This window comes from Hylaeus volcanicus, chromosome 6 (assembly GCF_026283585.1).
Source record: "Hylaeus volcanicus isolate JK05 chromosome 6, UHH_iyHylVolc1.0_haploid, whole genome shotgun sequence".
NCBI lineage: Eukaryota > Metazoa > Arthropoda > Insecta > Hymenoptera > Colletidae > Hylaeus > Hylaeus volcanicus.
Genome location: NC_071981.1, coordinates 17,979,019 through 17,992,300, shown reverse-complemented (window position 1 = coordinate 17,992,300; position 13,282 = coordinate 17,979,019). Strand labels below are relative to the sequence as shown.

General features: G+C 39.1%; 1 protein-coding gene across 7 annotated transcripts in view; it reads left to right on the top strand.

The window, feature by feature from the left end:
* LOC128877874 (collagen alpha-2(IX) chain) overlaps positions 1-13,282 on the top strand; it is a 236,225-nt gene that overhangs the window by 132,749 nt on the left and 90,194 nt on the right. The window lies entirely within an intron of this gene.

Below are 13,282 nucleotides of genomic sequence, written 5' to 3'. Positions count from 1 at the left end.
TAATTCTCGTCATAATCGAGTCGCTCGTTCCTGCGCGCGTTGTCCAGCGTTTCTCTACTCGGAGAATCCCGGAAGTTTGTGACACAATAGAGCTGCATGAGAGTCAGACACTCGGCGTGGCCTGATTTCTGATTCGGAATATGCGGTTTTCGTCGCTCTCCTAATGCACCCACACATCGTGCAATTCGACCGTGCATCATTTAGTTAAAGTTGCACCGAGACGTGTACCCGACGTGGTCGTCAATCTGTTCCACTCTGGTCTTCGTTGAGGACGTTAAGACAATTTCCAGACGTCGGGCAGTTGCCGAGTTCGTTTGAAAATTGCGCAGAGTTTGCGATACGAATCGTTTGTACGCGTTTCGGCTTTGAAGCCCAATTGCCTATAAGACGTGAGAAAAAGTGAATTTATGCTGGTATTAATTGACTCTCGTCGGTGATGGGGTTTATTCGAATCGATATCTAAATAAACAAAAATTAATTTCATTTGTGTGCTATACTCTATGGTTAAACATTTGTGGATAGAAAGTAATATTCTTGGTTTGTAAGAGCGAAAGTATTACGCCGTTTCGTCCTAGATCCACGCGAAGATTCACGAGTAAGGCTTTTCAAGCGCGATTCTGGCTTAAATGCGCTTACCACTTGGAAGCTGTCTCTTATATGTGATGGCTTCGGGTCAGACGCAACAGCGATGTGGTTAGGCTCAGATATAGCACCTGGCTGCTCTGTGCCTCCTTGCACACCTCATTTTCTTTAATGAACTTTTATTTTAAATGCATAATATTTGCAAGCTTTGCGGAATAATGATGTTAAAACAATAGGAAATAAAAATCTGAGTAACAGCCATAAAGTGTTTAAAGAGGGATTAAATATTTGGACAGCCTCCATGATTCAGATATAACTTAGATGGGATAAAAGTTGTTAAAAGAAGTCATTTAATGGCGATAAAAGAGGGTATTTAGAATTTTAATATAAATTCACCCCTCTGCGGTCGTTTTCTTTTCCAGGTTCATATCAAAACTTCAGAGTCGACCATTTTATCGCCTTTATTATTTTTTGCTGTTTCTGAAGTTTTATCTAAATTCCCTCACCTTAGAGCCCGTTCAAGTGTTTAATCAGATTTTAACCACTAGGTGTCTGTTACCCCAATTTTTTTCTGAGATTGATCTGTGGACTCTTGCGTACAATGACATGCCACTCAATATGAATGTTCGACTTAATTATTACAAGTGAATATTAAACAGATAAAACAATCGACACTTGAACGTTACATAAAATATATAGAAATATGTTATCCCTTCTATTTGCCACGAAACTGACAGTTCTAGGTAATATTTCTTGAGAAAAATGGACTTCGCGCCCCAAGAGCATCCATAGAATCGTTATATCACTCCAACCTCTGACATGATACTGAATTCTCTTCAAAATGAAACTTTACCGGATTTTCGAAATCTCCTGAGCTTTCGTTGAAATTAAGAGACATAACTTTACAATTTACCCTAATACTCATTTTTATTAATAATAAACGTTTAGACCACGTTCGTGGCCTTCTTCAGCTAATACATGCATAATTTATACTAAAATGTAATTATTTGACGAGAAGTTATTTTACACGATGCTCTAGGAGACAGTCTAAACAAAGCTGCGGTTACGTAGACAGTGTTGAGCAATAACTTGTAGCCTTGTTGACATTTCTCGTTGCTTCGGAAGCTTCTTACAGTTTGTAGCCTAAGAGCAAACATTGTCGTTCGTTTCAGTAAAGAACAAACGTGCAATCATTATGTGTTACGTTTGCCTTGGTAGTGGGTGCTTTTGGACGCGAAACATTGTGGCCTACATTAGGGGAGATTAGGATTACCGAGCATTGAATACACACAAGATAATGTTCCCTTCGACAATAGCAATACCTTCACCACGTACTTGTTGAAACAACCGTTGAAACAAAAATCAGGTTAAGAAAAGTTGGTGCTACATATTACCCCGCTATGGTAAACCTCCTTCTCGAATTTCCCTCAGAAATTGTATATACCTCCTCTCACAGAATGCAATAACTCGGAAAATATCCGCAATGTGTACACATCCATAAAACATGGGTATCGATGCATACTGCTTGAACCAGCCGAAGTCATACAACCACTGAAAAACAATTTCTCTCGGGGAAGACAAGAGAAAGATATTCAAGGTGGCAACGCCGGCCGCGACACCTTGTGCATTAATATTTATGGTGGTGTCCTTTACGGTATCGCAGGACACGTGTGTCGAATGAATAAGCGTGGAAACGCGACCCCGCGGACGACCACTCATAAATTGTTCATCAATCACGAAACCTCAAGGCGCGTCTCCGAGCTCTTCGTGGAGATCTTCGTAGAATCCCCTCGCGATTGAAGCAGCCACGCTGGATTTTACGTAATTCCAAAAATTAATCGAGGACCGATCGATCGCGTAAACTTGGAGCTTCGTTTCACATTGGTCGGGAACAGAGCGTAGGGCTGCATACTAAATGGATCCTGGAATGCATAAAACACGATGAATTTATTGTCAGGGGATGCTCACTCCAAAGACACCTGTACAGAAGAGCGCCATTTTAAATAGAGAAAATTGACGAGAAACTAAAGCTAAACAAAATTTTTGTGTTATTCGAATCGAAGGATTATAAACCAGTTGAAGAGAGATCCTGCCCTTCCCATCCCTCAGCCTCCGCTGAAAGGGAATTTTTTGTTCGTGCGCAACTTCGTTCTTGCCAGTCGACGAATCTTTCTTGTCCTTGCGCGTTATACGCTTCGCTCATCCTCTCTCTCATGCATATTAATAATATTCGACGTAAACTACGCGGGGACGCCGGAAGTTCGTAATCGCGTCACGATGTGCCTCGTACGAGGTAATACCTCGTCGCGAAACAGCATTATTTTTCGATCAAGGCTGAACCGTTCCGCGATTTGATCCTTTCGGCTGCGAGAGAGCGTCGGGGATTTGCGTTGAAATGTTGGCTGCTAGCTCATAGGGAAGTTGAAAAAATGAAATTATTGGAATTGTTCCTCAATGTAAGCAGGAATAGATTTCTTTCTAGAGTTTTGTTAAAGCTTAGAAGTTAATACACAATTGTGAAGTTTTACTCTGAAATTGGAGAAATTGGCTAAGTTACAGGACTTTAAACTGAACTCCCCATATACTGTAACACTGCGCGGCAAACTTTAAAGCCGATTTTCTTGGAACACCATGCTTCGAGCTCGTTGACGTAATATCTCCGTAGAAAATGAGCCGATTATCTTGAAATTTTACACACATGTAATATAAACATCCCCATTTCGTTCCCATTAAAATCACCTCAATATCGATGAAAATTCAATCAAGGATAAGTAGAGCAAGACTACTATGATCAGCCATAGATTGAAGTTTGATATACATAATAAATGTAAGGATTCTTTAATCATTTAGATGCTGATGTCTGGTTTCGTCTTCAGTATTGAAAATTAATGAAACCGTTTATGGTCTACCCAAGCATAATATTCGTAAATTTTACTTGAACTTTATGCTTTCAAACTTGCCAGGACCACGAAAAGATTTATCGTTAATAAACGTACAGTAAAACAATAATTAACCTCAATTTTAAAAAGTATTATAATCCACTCTCTACAATGCTCTGCTAAAGTTAAGCGCGAGTTTACACTTTTGGACCTTCTAAATCCGGATTCCGTGAGTTCTAACACGCCGGTCTTCCACGGCTACGTACATTCATATGTACGTACATATTAATACTACGCGATGTTAATCGCAGCTCTTAAGCGGCAAGACGGGATAACAAATGATACTGCGCGCTGGTATCACTCGAATAAATTTTCCCTGATTTATTCCAGCTAATTCTGGGCAAAATTACGCGTCTGTGTTCAAACGGGAGGCACGACAAACTTATTTCGTAGGCCTTTTTACACAAATTTGAATCCGACATTACATAAAATCAAAATATGCACAATTAAACGTTTGATTTTAATGCCTTGTTTCTATCTCCCTCTTTCTCTCCCCCTCTTCGATTTCCTATTAAAATATCTCCATTCGCGTTAACGTGTGCGAAATTCGACGCATCAGTGATGGATTTTATTTTTGAATACAAACGCTAATAACAATGTTCGTCGGGTCCGATATTACTCTGACCCGATATGGTATCATCGCTGTAAGCGATTTCTGATATAATTGAAGCACTGTGCTCGCGATCAAAATTGAAAACCTTCATCACGTTGATGGGGGGTTTCTCCTGTTTAATGAGTAATTTTAAATATTGCATCGGCATTAATTCATATAACTAATTGAGCTTTCGTAATTTGCGAAACGAGGATGCTTTTATAATTACGTCATAGAAAATAAAATGTAAATGTTTCGCTTTAATGGTAGGTGGGGCGGGACAGTGGGGTGGGAGGAATTTAGTGATAGGACAAGATGGAGAAATTTAATGGTGAAAAATATTCGAGTCGCGCTATTTCATCGTCATAATCGGGGAAAAATCACCTGGTCAGCAAAAGAATCTCTGCGGTGGATGGTCACTATAATCGCACTAAAATCAATTGATCGTTCAAGGCTATTTCATCCACTGTAAATCACGCCAGGTGCACTCGTGCACTTTTACGCTATGGCTCTCTGTTTAACATTTTGTCTGAGAAATTTTCTTTAGAGCCCATTCTAGTTTCTGCAATTTAACGAGAAAAGATTAATATGTGCCAAGTTTCAAGTCTCAAAAAAACAAAAATCACGTTTTCGACCAAATTTGTTCGTCCTGTTGTATGAACAATTTTGAAAAAAATCATTGCAAAAAAATAGTTGGAAAAATCAAGAAATAGACATAGAGGTCACGAATACTTGTGAAACTGACTGTATAATGTACAGTTTGCCGAGAAATGACTTTTGTTGTTTTATTTATAATAATAAGTGTCTCTGGTGAATTTTCCTGGAAGTTGCAACGCTAAGGGCGTTTCATTCAGCTCACGTAGAAAATGAAGAGAAATGCTTCGAAGATGAGACCGCCATTGTCCCATTAGCGTCCACGATTATGAATGAACGTTGAACGGAGATGCGGCCAGACACCCAGGACACTCCATTGCGGGCTCGCATTGGTACGTTACGTAGAATCGACTCGCTTTGAAAGTTCGATAGCGAGCGTTTCCATACCGTCGGGGGTACCGCGAAACGATCAAACGTAACGAATAATATGCACAGTCTGGTCATGAAACGTACGTTTCCAGGTTTCCCGAGCAAAGTACGTTCCTTTGTGCATTTTCTTGCGGTATCCACCGCATCAAATTTCCTGCACAGAATGCGCCCCGGCGGCGTCTACTGAAGGTGCGCTCGCGTGATAAATGCACGTACACGCTCGAGAAATATCTCATAGATTTAAAATTCTTGGCTCGTAGTAAATTTAAGATTATTGCTCGTATGGACGGGCTTTCGTGGCCGGGATGCGCGACTTGTCATTTAAAATTGTGACGTAAACGCGCGGCAAGAAGAAGCGAGTTTCGCGTTTCGCGCTCCACTCTAAATTCTGCCGAGCGTTTTCTCGTATCCTTGGGAAATTATTTCTTCGAGGGTGGATAGAAATGCCAATATACCTGTAATTAGCCTGAGGATGTTTATAGAAACTCATCTTTTTACAGTACGTATTTACAGTACATTTCGTAATACATTTCGTTATACCTCAAAATTAAAAATAATAAACAGCATTTCTGTACACGAAAAAGGAATTATATCAAACAGAAGTTCAATTGGAAAATATAGTGTTCCTTCGATAAACGAGATCCATTGGTAGCTACCACAATAGAGAAATGATAATAAATTAACCCACGGATCGAGGTTAACGCTGCAGTAAATGTGGACCACGATCAGTGAATCAAGTATAAAATTGTTCTCCGCGAACTCCTCGGTAAAGGTGGAACAGGTAATCCAAATCGCTTTAGCGAACATACGGATAGCAAGATGATATGTCCCCGTTTTACCGCCGTTCCCAACGATTTTCTCGTCAGAAAGCGCCGGAATTTCGTTCGATGTAACCCTGCGGCTTTACTTGTTCGAGTTGCTAGTCTACATGACCCAGATAAATGTTTGTTGCGCCGTTCCTTTGGTTTTCCTTGGCGTTTTGATATTCTTATTTCGAGTTCAACCACGAACAACAAGTCCCACGATGACGCGAAAGAAATTCTACTCGCGATTCGAATACGCTTTTGTCGTTTTGTGTAATGGCTGATTGGGTGTGACCTCTATTTAGTAGTGGATATTACATTTTGTAACGAGATGTTGATGAAAAAATTAATCGAACGATTATTTTCCAAAAAACAAACAGTTATCACTACAACTTGGAATCGTTGAAATGTAATGAAATTGAAAAATAGCCGCGAGACCGTTAAATATTTTGAATTATTTACGATCACGCTGAATTTTCATCCCGAATTGCTTTGACAGAATTCTGCGTAATTCCGTGTAAACAAATAATCCCCTTTGCAACGACATTAAAATATTCAAATGCAGTAATAATTTATATAATTGTCGTGACAAATGGACTGCTATTTGTTTTCGTAAAATGACTTTCTTTAAGCCCTGAAACAATTCTAGTTTAACAAATGCACGGTGTTTCTTTTATGATTTCGAAATAAAATCGAGCAAATTAATTATATTTTATTATGATGAAATAAATTTCTCCCGAAACATATCTGGATAAAAATGGTTTCTTATAGAATTAGAGGACGATGTTTCTAAATCTTTGCGAACCACGATTATGAATAATAAACAATAAAAAGGGTAGATACACGTACAATATAAATGTTTATATACCCTAGAGTGGTATTCGATTTTATATTCCAGTCCACTTTAATATTTCATTCCTTCAGCATTTTTAACAGCACACTCTCTCCATTTCCCGATGTTTATATTCATGTATTCCCACGTGTGTAGTCGAAGAAGTACTCGCACTTTACTATTTCAATGTAATCAAAAAATGTTTTTTAGAATTCTTCCAAAAAAGACAAACGATTAGTATATTTGTAGGAGCAAATATTCTAGATAAATTGTTCGCTAATTTGATAAATAATCACGATGTTTCTGCTTATGATTTAAATGAAACAAACACTAGTACATTAATATAAAATAGATTACACAATATACGTATAGTAAGCAACATAAGATTACATAAAATTGTTGAACAATGCCCATATCAAATATCACCGATCTACAATTTTTTTTCTCTAGTTCCAGCGATAATATTCGCATTCGAAGTTAACTCCGAAGCTTCAATATCCACTCGATTTCGCTTATATCCGTTGTATTTGGTTTTTAGCCATTCTTCGTTGCGGACTCCCTCGTCTCGATTTTTGTTCGTCATCATTGACGTAAGCACGGAGCGAAAAAACTATTTCCAGCGTTAATCTACTTTTGGTTAGACGTGCGAGTAAACGAAGACAGCTTACATAACGCTGGCTTTACCAGAAATCCGGAATAGGTAATCTAAATCGCTTTACGAGAATGCAACTGAGAGCTGGGGCAAAGTACCTCGCATTTGGGGAGACGTAAATGACGTCCTCCTTTTGATGGAATTATATAAAACCCGGCGTACAAAAGCATAGCTTTATTGCATTTAATAATTCCGCGATTCCCTGTTGAGTCTTGTAGCACTCTGAAACTATATGAAGTTCTTCAAACTATTCATACTCGACTAAGGTTATACAAAGATGGCGTAGAGTTCTATTCGAGTAATAAACAAGAAATGAAATCTCTGTATCGCTATTTATTTACAAGGGACATTTTTTAGAAACATCGGTGTTATATGATACAAATCGAGACTGATAATTGGCATCACTACTTTTTACTTCTTTTGATATGGGTGATTTTTATTTAATCGAATTTCGAATTGCAAATTCTCATAGCATTATTTCTTGTTTCATTGAAATCGTGAATTAACCTGAATACAGCGAGAAATTGATATCACCGAGGAGGACTGGAAAACTTCCATGAGTAATTTTGATATCACCGTTACTAAGTGTACACGAAATTTGATGTTACATTGTATAAGATTTTCAACTCCTGTTTCTAAGTGGGAGCCATTGTGGTTATGAAACTTCAAGAGAGGTTAATCTCGAGAGATTTTAGGATAGTTTAATCTCCTCGGCGGTGGAGGCACGCACGTTCACGGTTAGTTATTTTAAATATTGTGCTATGGACACAATCACTAAAATTACGTACTTGTAATTAAATTTCTATAAAATAAATTTCTAAAAAATTGCCACGAATCGAAAGAAGTTCTCCCGTTTCTGGAGTGCTTGTGTTTATCTTCAAAGTTACTCAACGAACACTGATTAATCTTGGGCTTCAAGGCAACTCACTTATCTGAAAAAATACAGAACAAAATTAATTTTATCGAATTTTAATTTATGTTTCCATATGTCTATACGTCACAAGAATAGCTTATTGCTATTGTCTAGTTTTGCAGACCACAATTCCGTGCTTCTTTGCATTGTTTTTGGTGTAACGATATTTCAACTGTTTACCCGGACCAATTGCTTGCTGTTTTCTTCTCATTGGGATTGCAAAATCAGTTCGAAAGTTCCCCCGAGCAGAGAGGCGGTATGATTGCTAGCGATTCCCTTCGCGGATGAACAAATTTTAAGTTCGCGTTGTGCGCGGCAGCTTGTTCATAAAATTTGTTTGTTCTTCGAGATCAAACTGAACTCGGATAAATCAAGAAATTCAAATGGGAAGCGACAATATTTCAACTGAGTTACGGTTTCGCAGTCACGTGGATGAAATTCAAAATGCAAATGGCGTTTCTTAATGCAATTTGAAAGTTTGTTTACGAATCCGTATTCTCTCGTTACGACTCGGAGTTGATAAGAAAACCACAGACGGGGGAGAGAAAGCAGCACAGAACCAGGAAAAATTATTTGAGACGACTGTCTAATTGGAATATTATCTGCAATGACAGAAAATTATTAATTCTGAGATGAAGAATAAAATTGTAGTTTCTTGTATTAACGTTTTTAAATAGGTAGTAAAATAGGTAGTAAATAAGTAGTAAAAAATTATTAATCGATGAGAAAACCAAAAAAAATGTTCAAAAATAATTGTGAAAACTTAACAGAAAAATTTGAATACTAAAAATCGTTCGACTGATTTTGTAATTGCAAATGGCATATTTTACTTGAAATGGCAAGTATCGGTATCAAGAGTTACGTTGATCGTAAAGACGTGAAAAATTCAATGAACGTTTTCGTCCCGTTTCATTTCAATACGAGGCATTACTCGAATAAAGTCACTTCAAAGAACGCCTTTTAGTACGTGCCGTATCGGGAATAAGTAAGCTCGAATCGTTTCGAGAATCTAATATGGTGCCCGATAATATATTCCCTATTTTTGCGAGCGGAAAGCAAGACGTTACTATCCGACTGACGCAAACGTTAGAAGTGTATTTACCATTCCGACGACGAATCAATAATTCCATTAATAATTCTTTCCGAAAGTACACTTTGATCCACAACATGAATTTGTAAGGAATTTAAAGCAACATTGATATAATCCATGAAATGTCACATATACTAAAAATAACAAATATCTTCTATATTCTGCCTCGGTTCAGAATAATAAATAACTAATTCTACCAAGAACCATCCGTTAAAGATAATTCAAAACTATGAACGCATTTCAATTAAAACTACAATGTACCACATAAAGATACCATCAGGAAAAAAGGAACCTGAAAACCACGTAACAAAGTTTCATTCTTACAAGCCCACCCAACGCAGTCATTTAAATTTAATTAAAGCAACGAGCACGTCAACACCAAAGGAAAGCCGACTGGAAGATGTATTCGAACCACTTCTTGTCTCGAGACCGCCATCTCAAAATGTAACGATGTTATTCCGCCGTTGCGAAAACACGTCGATCCGCTAATTGTTAATTACTCAGACAACATTCTCGAGTTCGTTGACAGTGTTCGTAGGGCGGTGGTGTTTCTTGGTCCTCCGCTTATCGCAACTATTCGCAGACTAATACTCGACACGGTCTCGGGACCGATAGTAAAATCGAGGTTGCGTCTCCAGGGAGGTCCAACGGTTCTCTGGGATCTTGGAACGAACGCCAGCGGTCGACGGAATCTTAACCCAGGAGCTGCAAAACGCGCTCGTGCAACGACCACGTCGTTGGATTTCACGGATGACTCTCGACGGGATGACGCGTCGTTCTGAAGGGTATTTCGACAGGAACGAATGGTTATGCGGCCCGCCGACGGCTATTGAATTTCGAGCCGTTTCCTCTTTCGAATCCGATGTGCACCGCCACTGCAGTCGAGCAACTGACCGGTTCTGGAATTCTCTTTTTTAATCCCTTTGCCGAAATACGCTCGAAAAGGGAAGGTTTTCACCGAACAGACTTATTCGGATCGACGGTTGCGCAGACAACGGAGTGAAACAGTTCGATTTGTTTACCATAAGTTATTCGATCGTGTGCACTGGTTTCTTAGCTTGGGGATTTTTTGTTTTATGGAATTTTCTTTCGATTTAGTAAGGAATACTAGTATTACTATGGTGAAGAGCGAATTATACTAGTTACAAAAATCGAGGTTAGGGGGTGAATCGGCATCGACGCAGCTGGCACCTTATCTCTCGAAAGTAGCGAAAAACTGATGATAATAATAACTAGTGCCGATGAAGTTCCGCGGACTTTTATTGAATTTCTAGCGAATCGACACTTGCACAAGTGTCGTGATAAAACGAAAATTCGATATCCCTCGTTTCTGCTTATATCGAGCGCACCAATAAAAAAATTGTATCTCGAAAACGGCTGGAGATTTTCATTCATTAATTTTAACAGTCATATTTGGAACCTAGGTGAAAAATCTTGGCGCTGAAAGGCTGCGAATTTTATATTTTGAATACATTCTATGATTAATATAATAATATTATTATTTCATTATGCGCAAGTGCACCAACCTTTTCATTACGTTTAGAATGCGTTCATTATATTAGTTTACATCATAAATACATATAATCCTCGATCCAAGAATCGCAACTTGTTAAAACAGCCAGCAGTTTACGAGTGTACCATACTTGTATGGCAAAGAATGTCATTGTCGACGTGAAGAATTTCCATTAAACAGTGAAAATGAGAATCTTTCAGCGCTTCTTAAAGATCAGAGTGTCGCGCGACTTCGTCGTGTCCGGTTTCGTCGTGAAAGGCATCAAAGAAGAAACGCGATCCTCGCCCAGGCGCAAACATAAACGGAAGAAGAGCCGCCGCTGATCCGAGACGAGAATTTAGATAACAAGGCGAATTTCCGAGACGCCTGGCAGCAACTGCGGTGTGTGCTGCAGTTTAGTTTCGCGAGGGTAGCGCCAGTCAGCGATTGCTGAAAGCAATTTGCGAGCGACCACGTATACCGAACTTGTCGCTGGCAATGAAAGTGACTCTCATGTGTCATGAGAATTAGTCTACGGGGCGCGTCGCGACGCAATAAAAGGGGCCACCTTCGTTGGAATACCGTCGTATCTCCGTTGTCGGCTCGATTCTCATCTCGTCCGTAGGCAGGAAAATTACCATTACCATTTTGTTTGGCTACGGCTCGTCGACTGGTATAAGTACAAGCTAATTAAATACGACTGTAATAAAATCTCGCTAAAGATCAAAAGTAAAAAGTAAAAATTAGAATACCACCAACCACTTTACTCGCCGCTCGAGGACAACAATCGCATCAATCGGAGTGAACACAACGCTCATCTCGGAACTCAACTTTAACACAAAACGAGCTCAGAAGGGGACGCTAGCCGCGCATAAGGAGATATAAATCAGCAAACTTAGAGATAGCATGGCGACTGAATTTTAAAGTAAGTAACTGTATACAATGGGAGGGGTTGGAACAGCCATTGAAACGGCGTCTTCGACGCTCAGGCAATGGCGTAGCCGGCATAATAGCTGTTAGAGAGAAGAAAAGAAAAATACGAGAGAACCTGGAAAGTAGCCTTATACGAGGACCTGAACTTTCCGTGTCAATTTCCACGGCGAAGTTTCCCGTGACCCGTTACTGCCGGGTGCTCCTGAAAATTTTTCCCACGAATATCCACCATATTGCGCGGGGATGCTTTAATGCGAAATTCGAGCAGCTCCGAAGCAAGGTTGACCTGCATCAGGGGAGGGGCGCATATTGCGAACCGGAAACGCGACCACGGGGCGATTCTCGCGTGACGGCATTACACACGCCGTTGACATCTGCTTGGCACGCTAACTTTCGCGTTAAGCTGACTGTCGAGTGCCCGTTAAGTAGCCAACCCCTCCTCGGTTGGCAAAGTTAGCCGACAAGTGGATAGACGATAAGAAAAGTCGAAGTTTCGCGATAAATCGTGGTTAGGCTCTTCCTCCGTGTATATATTTCAAATTGCGAGAGGAAAGAAACAGCAGTTGGTGGAAAGACTGACAGATAAGAGTGTGATATCGCTGTAACTTCAAAATTTTTTCAAAATTTTTCGTATAATGATATTGGACAAATACTCTATTCCTCTTCAATTAGAGATACGAACTTCAAACTCCATTAGAATTTTGTTTAATATTTTAATAATACTTGGTTTCTCTAATATATATACAAATAGAACTTGAATTATATTAGTTTGATTTCATTCGTAATTTTTTTTATCCCGATTTAAAAATCACTTAAAGTTCATGCTTTCGGATGACGCTGTTCGGTATGATGACACCGCTCCACTACTTCCATTACAAGTTAATGTAATGGAAATGAGGTTTCTACGTAGACCTATCCCACATCTCTGTTAGAATTTAATGTAATGGAGGTAAGTTCCATCACTGTCATAAATGAAATGGAATTTTATATTCCAATTGGTTTACTAAATATCACATTTTTATCTAATTCATTATATAGACATAAACGTCACATTACGAATATCTTCCTTGGTCCATTTGTCATGATATCTGTGACATCTGTCGAATAAATAATTCCTTTAAAAACCTAACATCCTTTTTTGAAAAAGTCGGTAGCTCTTGTTACCGGGAATAGTTGAAGGGGCTTTTCTGAAGCTTGCCTTTACTCCTCTTTTGGATCAATTCCTGGAAGTTATACTCCACTCGGGCAAAAGTTTCTCGATATACTTTTTCCTCAAAGATCGAGGCGAGATCCTATCCCCCCTGAGATTCCTCGTACTTTGTTTTTTAAATACCGATAACATCTTCTTGCCTGATTCGGTTCCTGCATTCTTGGATTTAGTTTGTACTCCTTTTCTTGTCGATTGTTCAACGGGCAAGAAATTTGCTTCCG